We start from the raw sequence: 10,660 nt of genomic DNA, 5'->3' as shown, positions 1-10,660 counted from the left end.
TGCGAGCAGGGGAGGGGCAGAGAGAGAAAGGGAGGCGCAGAATCTGAAGCAGGCTCCAGGCTCCCAGCTGGCAGAGAGCCCTACACGGGGCTTGAACTCGTGAGCCATGAGATCATGACCTGAGCAGAAGTCGATGCATAACTGACTGAGCCACCCAGGCGCCCCTTCATCTGCTATTTTTGCTTCTGTCTTCATTCATATTCTGCCCCAGCCCCTCATGGAAGCCGACTGATCCAGAGGTTGACACTGCCCAAATGGGACAAGTCAGACTGTCCTGAGAACTTGAAATGAGCAGTCCAGGAGTCATTACCCCTGGATTGTTAAGGGCAGTTTTCTGGATGGACCACTGCATGAGCCCTGGCTGTTGACCTCCCCACAGCGGCCCTGACTTCTCTCTTCCCCAACTTTGCCTTTTGATCCTTGAGACACCCCCCCAGGAACCTTCTAATGCATTTCACTTTTGTGGAAGTGGCCAGGGGTGGTTTGGGATGGTTGCGACCCAAAGAATGGTAACAAATATATTAATAACCTGGGGGGAAATGACAATGTGCAGTTGTATGAAAAATGCAGAACGCAAGCTGTCTCAGCCTTGGCTGCGTGATTAAACACCCCAAAACTTAGTGGTTTAACATTACAAAAAGATTGCTGGTTTCTCACAACTCTGTGGGCTAGCCAGGCAGTTCTGGTTTCGCCTTGCTGGTCTAGACTCACCGTACAGTGGCCTTTAGCCGGAGGGAGAGTTGAGCTCATGAGGGCCTCACATGCCTGCTGGTGGGGCTGGCTGTGCACTGGCCTCGTTTGGTCCCCTCCCTGTGGCCTCATCCTCAGGAGGCTAGACTGGCTTTTCCACTCGCCCCGGTCTTCTGAGAGGGTAATGGCAAGCTGGAAGGCCTGGGAAGGTCATATACATCTCTTCTCCTGCATCTAATACTCAAATAAACCACAAGTCCAGCCCAGATTCAGAGAGAAATAAACTTCACCCCTGCAGGAAAAGGACAGCAGCTAACTTCCCTGAGTGCTTTGTGGTCCTACTTTACAAGGTAATGTACTGGGTTTTTTTGTTTTTTGTTGTTTGTATAGCTGAAAAATAGAACTAGGAATGATTTGTTTTATTTTTTTTTAAGTGTATTATCTGAGAGTGAGAGCACGCCCAAGTGAGGGAGAGGCAGAGAGAGAGGGAGAGAGAGAGTCCTATGCCTTGTCAGCATGCAGCCCAACGCACGGGGTCTGATCACATGGTTCGTGAAATCGAGAGCTGGACGCTTAACTGAGCCACACAGTTGCCCCGATTTGTTTTGCTTTTACCTGTTGTGCACACTTAAGCGTGCTACTTTGATTCTAATTTTTTAAAGTGTTATTATTCATCAGGGCTCGTCCACTTGGAGGTGATAAAAACCAATTCAGCCGGCTTAAACAGAAAGGACATTTATTTACTGACTCTGGCCGAGCTAAACCCAGAGTCCCAGTTGATTTCACTGGGATTCTATTTCTTTCTGTCTTTGAGCTCTGCTTTCCTCCTGGGGCTGGCCTTCCCCCCCCCACCCCCCCCCCCAATGTAAATGGACTTCTTCCACATAGCTGAGGAAGAACCCCTTGTAGCCTTATGTTGTCTTAGCTGAGGACCACCAGCATAAGAGAACAAAGATTCTCTGGTCACATGCTTAGCCGTTGGCAGGTGTAGGAAGTGACATGATCGGCCAAGCCTGGGAAACGTGCCCATCTCTGTCGATGGGGATAGGGTGGCAGGCTGAGATTGACAGCCCAGGGAATAAGGATGGAGTGACTCCTCAGAAGGAGGAGTGATAGGCACACAAAATTGTGTGTGCCCACGTGGAGGTTTGTCTTTGTGTCTAAGAAGAACAAGATGAGAATGTTCTAATTTGACAGCACGTGTAAGAGGATAAAAACGTGGGATATAGTTGATCTTAAGTATGTTGATCTTAAGCTGTTAAGAATTTGAATACAATCGGGGCGCCTGGGTGGCTCAGTCGGTTGAGCATCTGACCTCGGCTCAGGTCACGATCTCACAGTTTGTGAGTTCGAGCCCCGCGTCGGGCTCTGTGCTGATGGCTTGGAGCCTGGAGCCTGCTTCAGATTCTGTCTCCCTCTCTCTCTCTCTCTCTCTCCCTCCACCACTCACACTCTGTCTCTCTCTCTCAAAAATAAACATTAAACAAATTAAAAAAAAAAAAAAAAGAATAGTCTGTTCATACAGCACGGAAAGCTGCCGATGTGGATGAGAGTGTCCGTCGTATTTGCAGGTGGGGTTAGGACCCGTAAACAGTGGTTACAAGATACAACTGTGGCAAACTTGTGGACTTGGAGCTGCTTTTTGTTTTTTTAATACTTATGTATCGTTGAGAGAGAGACACAGTGCGCAAGCAGGGGAGGGGCAGAGAGAGAGGGAGCCGCAGAATCCGAAGCAGGCTCCAGGCTCTGAGCTGGCAGAGAGCCCGATGCGGGGCTTGAACTCGTGAGCCATGAGATCGTGACCTGAGCCGAAGTTGGACGCATAACCGCCTGAGCCACCCAGGTGCCCCTGGGAACTGGTTTCTTAAGCAAGAGGGAAATTTTAGGAATGGCCTAAGAAGCTCACAGAAGACACAGAGAAGGTGGAAAACAGGCAGGCCTCAAGGAGACCTCTGAGGCCAGGCTGCAGGGGCCTGGATGGACAAGAGGGGGAAGATCTGCCCCCTTGACTTTGGCAGAGGGAGGCTTCAGTGAGAGGCAGCCCTGGGAGAGCCTCTCCACCAGGGTGACTGGGGAGCCAATAGAAAGCAATGCTGATTCCTGGGAGACTATAGGAAAATAATAGCTATTTGCTACATAGGCGTACAGATTCGTTATTAAGACCTGCTAGTCCGACTTCAACTCAGGTCACGATCTCGCGGTCCGTGAGTTCGAGCCCCGCGTCGGGCTCTGGGCTGATGGCTCGGAGCCTGGAGCCTGTTTCCGATTCTGTGTCTCCCTCTCTCTCTGCCCCTCCCCCGTTCATGCTCTGTCTCTCTCTGTCTCAAAAATAAATAAACGTTAAAAAAAAAAAAAAAGAAGACCTGCTAGTGACTCAGTCTGGTCACAAAAATGCATGGCTGATTCTCTGGGCTCCCTGCTTCCCAGAGCCCTCCCCTCCGCCCCCTCTCCAAGCACGAACATACTCAGAAGTCGCCCGTCCACCCTGCCCTTTTTATAACTCCACCTCCCAATGGAGAAGCTACAAACGCTAGATATTCTCCCAGACCCTCTCCTGCGGCTGGAGTGCAGTTATGAGACCCTAAACTCTGTTCGTCAGATACTCCTGTCCCGAGGCTTGCCATCAGGGTTTCCTGTTGCATCGGAAGCAGGGACCAGGAGGCTCTCTGGCCGCGGTGTCAGTTTCAAGGCTGAGTTCCTGGGGCAGCAGTGGCCACAGCGCTCGGAGAAACCCCAGGGACCAGAGCCAGCCGAGTCAGGGATGGGGGCCGCACACCCAGGGCTCCAGGGCAGTGGCGGTCTCCGTGGCTATTCTTCCTCTGAGAGCTCCACACCTGTGTTTTCCAGCCTGTCCAGAGCTTCTGGAAGCCACCCAGGCAAAGTTTTTAAATATATGTCTGCTCTTCTAAAATGAGCAGAGCGGATTTGTCTGCCGAGCAATTAGGCGCTTTGTTCAACACACCGGAGGGTCCTGACTCCTCCTCTCGGATGGGTTTCCCAGTTTCCTTGCCAGCTTCCTATTTCTCCGTCTCCTTTTTTAAGCCACGGATTCCCCCCATTCTTTCCCCTCCGCTCTCCTCATGCCCCCCCCCCTCCCGCCACACAAGGGATCGCATAGCAGCGGTGACCCCTCTGCATCACGGCATCAATGCCCCGGTGCCCCGCCCCCACTCCGGGGGCCACACCGCCTTCCAGGTCACCGTCCGTCTTCCCCTCGCGCCCAGCTGGCTACCACTTCGAGCTCAGGGTTCGTCTTATCTACCACCGTCCTCGCCCCGCCCATCCCTTCTTCTGGAGTCCCAGTTCCTGCTAACGGCATGTCCGTTCTCCCAGTCCCGGTCAAAATGTCATCTTTGTGACCGGGCGCCCCACGCGCAATCACTCGCTGGTGTGATCACGTCTGTCAGGCCGTATTTCCTGTGCCCGTCCTCTCCCCCCCCACCTTATCAGCCCAGTTGGGGGCACGCTCACAAGCACCAACTCCCCTTGGCAGCCCTGCAGAGAGCAAGGACCTGATCAGATCCCGGGTCTATACGGTCAGGGGCAGGCCTAGCTGAGCTGCTACACCCACAAGGCCTCCCCCGATCCTCAGCTGAAGGGGAAGCTGGGCCCGTGGCGTGGGAAAGAGCTGTCAGAGCTGTGGGCTCATCCAGACTCTAAATAAGAGAGTCTAGAAAAATAACATCAAAAAAAAAAAAAAATCCCCCAGGACACCTCAGGACTGTTTAGCTGCCTTCCTTCCCTCCTTGTCTACAACGAACGTAGCCAGGAATTGTCATACACAAAAGCACACACAGAGAATTCCTTTCACAGGAACAAGATCTAGGCCAAGCATTTGTTTGCCTGGATTGTTCCTGGTCGGCATAACCTTCTCTCTCAAGGCCCTACCAGCCACGGGAAGAATGAAAAGATGAAACACAGTGTGTAGCTTGAATTCCTACCGAGAAGCCTGCAGCCCCGTTAACAGGCAGAGGGTGGCCGTGCAGAGAACGCCAGCCATTTGCACGATCTCTCTGCAGAAGAGAAGTTAGACTCCTTCCTGGCCAGCGGCTTCGGGAGTCCCACGAAGGGGATGGGAAACCACCCAGAGTCCTTCACTTACCGAGAACAGGCCTAGAGCTTCTGCTCCAGGACCCACTGACCACAGACCCTGAGCTTGACCACTAGTTGAGCTCCTCTGAGCAGCTCCTCAGCCCTGGGGCGGGCTGTCAGGTGAGAGACCCCTGTCTCCAGGGCTGAGGTGATTCCAGCCCCGAATCACCTCCCAATACCAACTGGAAGGGCGGGAAGTAAGGAGCATAAGTGGGCAGGGGGGTGGGGGGCATTGGTTTCAACATACAAATTTGAGAGGGACACAAACATTCATGCCGTGGCCACCCCTATGTCCTCTGCCCTTCCTCCACCTCTGCTGCCTTTCACCGACTGTTCTAGTTCGTTCGCTGAACAGCCCTACAAGCTCTTCCTCCCTCTTCTCCCTCCCTCTCCCCGCCTCCTTCTCTCTCTCTTTGCTTGACTTCTAGCACAGAGCCTCTGGCCCCCTCCGGAGCAATCCCCTGTCCCTGATCTTCCTACGCTTGGTCCCATCTAGCAAAGAAACAAAAATACCCCCAATTACCTTGACTACTAGATAATAAGCCATCAAATCCAGAAACACAGTGTGATTACCATGGCAATTTGTCAGAACACAGTCTCATCTGGCTGCACTGGTAACGCCTGCTTTGAAAGAGTGCTCCACGATGTTGAACGCTGAGCCCCAGGTTGCCTATTTGTGTGTGTTTCTGAAGAAATCTTGGCCCTACCTGCATATACTCTGTCAGCCCACCCCCGTGTAGACCAGGATGCCTTTTTTTTTTCCCCCTGCGGCTTCATAATGTTCATGGAAGGATGGACATTCTACTGTCCACTTAGGTAAGCAGCATAGAAAATCTATATTCCAGGTCCCCCACCCCGCCCCAGAGAATAGAGCCCCCAACTCTATTAGGCTTGGGAACAAGAACGTATTTTTCATGGAGGATTGCCTAATGGGTATGCACTCACTTCATCGCTCTAAGTGATTATTTCCCCCCTCTAAATCTTTTCCTTGTTTTCTAGCCAACCCATGGGACAAGTGTGCTTCAAGAGCATTTCTCTGGTGTCTCACAGAGGCGTTATATGCGGTGTTAGAGCACTGGCTTCGCGGGTGGATTCTCCAAGAAACAGCCAGATGCGGCTTTCTTTTAAATCCATGCAAGGGAGTCGAAATGCCCTGTCTGCCCCTTTACCCATGATCCCCTTGTGAAATCTCACAGGAGAAATCTGTCTGGGTCCTCTGTTGACACATTGACTTATTTTTCACCATTTGGGCACTGAAACTTCTGTGGTTTTGCTTGGCTTCGAGTGTGTCAAGTTCAGAGACAGGGGCAAACGTGTGGCCCACTCTCGTGCACCAACCTCCCATCACTTTGTTCTGTTTTAATTTCCTTTGGGTCGCCTCTTTTACTGATCTTATCCTATCGCGTGGTGTATTTTGGATGCTCACTTAAACCCATTATGAATCCTTTCTTCATGTATGAGTCCTTTTTGGTTTGAAAATCATTAATTCTTCCGAACTGATGTAACATGTAAACTTTTTTTTTTTTAATTCAGTGAGACTCGCAGGGGTATGTAACATAAACCTCACAGATCTTACGTAGGAAGGCAAGATATATTAAATATCTCAATGGGAAACCGATACCTAAATACACTTGAGCCCTTTTTGAATTGAGGGTGGGCATCACAATCCCCAAGTAGATGGATAAAAATAAGAATGAATAGCTTGTGTTTCCACTCTTTACATGGCAGCCGTTATTATGTCACGGTGTTTGAGTGAGGGAAGGGCGAAGAGGGCCAATACAGACTTGCCGTGCACACAGCCACCCCTCCACCCAGGTGGCACTCCGCCAACCGTAGATGTCACAGCGTGATGTGATGTCACTAGAGTCCTTTTCCAATGCAACATTTGGAATAGTCCGCTTTGGATTATTGTTGTTGGACAAAAGAAGCGATTTGGGAAATCTTTTCACAGTGGGCATCTTTGTATGGAAGAAAACGGGTTGGCAACACGAGGGACCCCACCATCCGAGGCCTTGACATCCACTGCCGAACTGCAGTCGAATTCGGTTTCATGCATGTCATGGAGAGCCTGCTGTGTGTCCAGCACTGTGCTTGGGGGAGGAAACCTAAAAGACCCAGGTCTGGAAATGTGAAAGACTCAGGACTCAACTTCCAGGCCCACTAGCATTCAGTGGTTTCCAGTTGGGGGGGGGGGGTCGCATACTCTTCTGGGAATATAAATAAAGCTATAGGCTCTTTCCCCAGAAAAAAATAGATGTACACACAAGACATTTGCCTGCCTGTCATCCTGTCCCCGTGCCAGCTAATGGATCCCAGGGAAAGAAGCCCCATCTCGTATTCGTGAGGCAAACTATACGCTCAGGTATCTAACAAATGCCTACTAATACCAGGCTTTCTGCTCACATTATCGCAATTAATTCTCAAAACAACTCTGTCAACTAGACTTATTACATCCACTTTAGAGATGGTAAAACTGAGGACTAGCCCTAATAAAAAAAACTTGACCAACATTACGTGGGTAGTAAGTAGCCGATGAAACTAGAACCCAAGCACGCCCCCAACTCCAGAGTTAACGTGCATGTTACTAGAAGGGATGATTAAGACAAAAGGAATTTGGCTGAGGAGCAGTTGGCCAGGTACCCTGAGGCAGAGAATAAAGAGGGTGGGGACAATGTGGTACGGAGAGTAAGTGTACCGGGCACTGGGGCCAGATTGCCTGAGTTTGAATCTTGGCTTCGCCCCTATGTGACCTTGGTCAAGTACCTTAACCTCCTTGTGCTTCAGTGTCCATAGGCACAAAATAGATGCGGTAGCAAGGTCTTGTGAGGATTGGATACAATTACAGTGTGTGAAGTAATGGAATTGGCATGTGCATTTAATAAGCAACCAGGAGACGGGAGCTCTTTTTTATCAGAAAGCAGCAGCCCAGGATGACCGTGTGCCTAGTAACTTAGGATAGTGACGGCTGGAAAAAAAAAAAAAAAAAAAATCAGACTGGCAAGAGTTGAATGAGCTTCAGAAATGAAGTTTCAATGAGGAGATGAGATAAAAGCCAAATCTTAGAATTGTCAAGTCACTTTTGTGCATCTGAAACTAATATAACATTGTATGTCACCTATACTTAAATAATATATATATATATATATATATTTTTTTTTTTTTTTTTAATAAATAGTGTGTGGGGTGCCTGGGTGGCTCAGTCAGTGAAGCGTCGAACTCTTGATTTCAGCTCACGTCACGATCTCACGGTTTGTGAGTTCGAGCCCCACGTCAGGCTCCAAGCTGACGGCGTGGAGCCTGCTTGGGATTCTCTGTCTCAAAATAAATAAATAACCTTAAAAAATAAATAAATAGTATGTGAGTCGTGAGGCAATGAGTGTAGCCCATGTAAGCTGCTCATTTTCAAAGCCTGAGAGAGAACAGCCTTCACCATCGTGCAGATCTCTCCCCTGAGAGTTTAAATGAACCCCTGAAACACGTTCTTTCTGAATTTGTAAGAGAGTCACATTGACCGCTTTGGGGGAATTCTGTCTGAGTCGGCTCAGGGGGGGGTTAGGGCTTCAACATAAGAATTTGGAGGGAACACGGTTCAGTCCACAGCATAGACTTGGCCGGTTCTGGAGATCCACTGTGATGGCAAAGTCCACTCAACTTTCAGAGCCGATTAAACTTTATTGCCCAAAAACGTGACTCAGGAGACTCAGAGAGTTGCCCATTTTCTGAGCCTGGAGAGGAGAAAGCGCGTATGTGAAAGGGACTTGAGTGAACTACAAGTCAACTACTGATTGTGTGGCTGCTGACATCGCAACACATCTCGTCATGCCTTCTTTTCAGAACCCTGGGAGTTGGCAACCATGACGAAAATGGCTGGTCAGAAGCCAGGCTAAAGCTTCAGCCCTATGTGGTGAAGGGGCGATAACACCTCCATTGCCTCATCTAGCCTGGGCTGCTGGGGCACATAAACATGTCTGCCGATAGATGAGACAGGGCTCAGAAGGGCAGGGTAAACTTTGTGGACAATTAGCACAGGATTTTCCAAGCACCATGGTGGATGTTCAAAATGCATTTGCTTTTTGATGATGCAGTGGACTCTGTTGAGTCTCAGACAGGAAACGAGATATTCTAGGGCCACCTGGATGGCTCAGGGGGTTAAGCGTCTGACTCTTAGTTTCGGCTCAGCTCATGATCTCACAGTTTGTGAGTTCGGACCCCACGCCAGGTGCCAAGCTGACAGTGAGGAGCCTGCTTGAGATTCTCAATCTCTCTCTCTCTCTCTCTCTTTCTCTCTGCCCCAATCCGCCTCAAAATAAATAAATAAACTTAAAAAAAAAAAGTCAAGATAGTTTGTAAACATTGGCCTTCACAAACTTCTCTAAAAGAAAACTTTCCCACAGGCATAGTAAGGACTTAACCTGGCCCAGAAGGAGGCCTGGCCTTCGCTCTCAGCCGCTGGTGGGTAATCTCCAAGCTCTTGGAATGTCCTGACCGCTGAGTGTCTTTGTTTGCTTGGGCGTCTTGGACCCCAATGTCTAACAATGTCTAACAATGTGATTTGTGAGGGGTGCTTTTAAGTCCTGCAATATCAGCTCAACTTCCAAAAGATCTGGAAACTGAGACCAGCTACATACACAGCTGACAAAGGAGCCCCCATAGAGACTGAGGCGTGGGTGAACTTCCTTGGTTGACAATATTCCACAAATAACATCACCCATCATTGCTGGGAGCAGTTAGCATTGCCCGTGACACCATGAGGAGGGAACAACCAGAAGCCCTGCTTCTGGAACCTTCCCGGACTGCCCCACGCAACGCTTCCTTTTGCCGTTATATTGCAACCATTGGCTTTCAGTGAGTTCTGTGAGTTCTTCTAAGGAATTATCAAACCTGGGGCGTCCCAAACTTGGAGCTGGTGTCCAGAGCGACTGTGATCTTGTGAACTGGGCATGCTACCTTCTCAATATTAGAGATTAATAAGCACAAGTACGCAGTGGAGCAAAGGACTCTTGGTGGAAAAGTGTAGATAGTAGAGAAAAAGTGTTTGAACCTTCTGATCATTGCTACAAAGTTAAATTCGAATCCCTGTTGGCAGGAGTGGGTGGAAGTAGATGCAACACATCTCCTTTCATGGATCTCCTGACGTTGCTTAAATATTGGTTACTCCACATTCCTCTAGTCTTTAAAACCCAGAATACGTTTATAAGGTCATTTAGTGAAGGTGGCTCAGTCAGTTAAGTGTCGGACTTCGGCTCAGGTCATGATCTCCTGGTTCACAGGTTCAAGCCCCGCGTCGGGCTCTGTGCTGACCGCTCAGAGCCTGCAGCCTGATCCAGATCCCGTCTCCCTCTCTGCCCCTCCCCCACTCACACTCCGTGTTTCTCTCTCGCTCGCTCTCAATAATGGGTAAACATTTTTTAAAAATTTTAAAATAGCAATGAAAGTCCGGCACAAGGGGACTGCAGGGACATCAGTAGCCAGCACTGCACTTCCGTCCTTGCCATGATGTCGAAATACACGACTTTATAATAAGCACCTCTCTCTGCAGTCAGTGATGGCTGGTTGGCAACTCTTCTTGAGCTCTTTCCTTTTCCCGTACAGATCCTTTGACTTCTTAAAATGGAAAGATGCATACATAATATAGTGGTTCTAGTGTAGGACCGTGGTGGCTCGATTCATTAAGCATTTATTGGCGGCCTGGGAGGCAGTTTTCATCCCCGGATGAAGAAGAACTTTCTTACAAATTGAATTGGGCCCGAAATGTGACCGGCTGCTTAGGTGTGGACCACAGAAAACCCTTGCTGGGGATTCGGTTGTTTAGTGGAAGACTGATTTAGATCAGTGAGGTCACTTACCAGTTAGTATGTAGGGCCCTGCAGTTGGACAG

This window comes from Puma concolor, chromosome D2 (genome assembly GCF_028749965.1).
Source record: "Puma concolor isolate L17-30 chromosome D2, mPumCon1.1.hap2, whole genome shotgun sequence".
In the NCBI taxonomy this organism is placed as follows: Eukaryota; Metazoa; Chordata; class Mammalia; order Carnivora; family Felidae; genus Puma; species Puma concolor.
The sequence above is the reverse complement of the archived record's forward strand: the minus strand, read 5'-3'. Positions refer to the sequence as shown.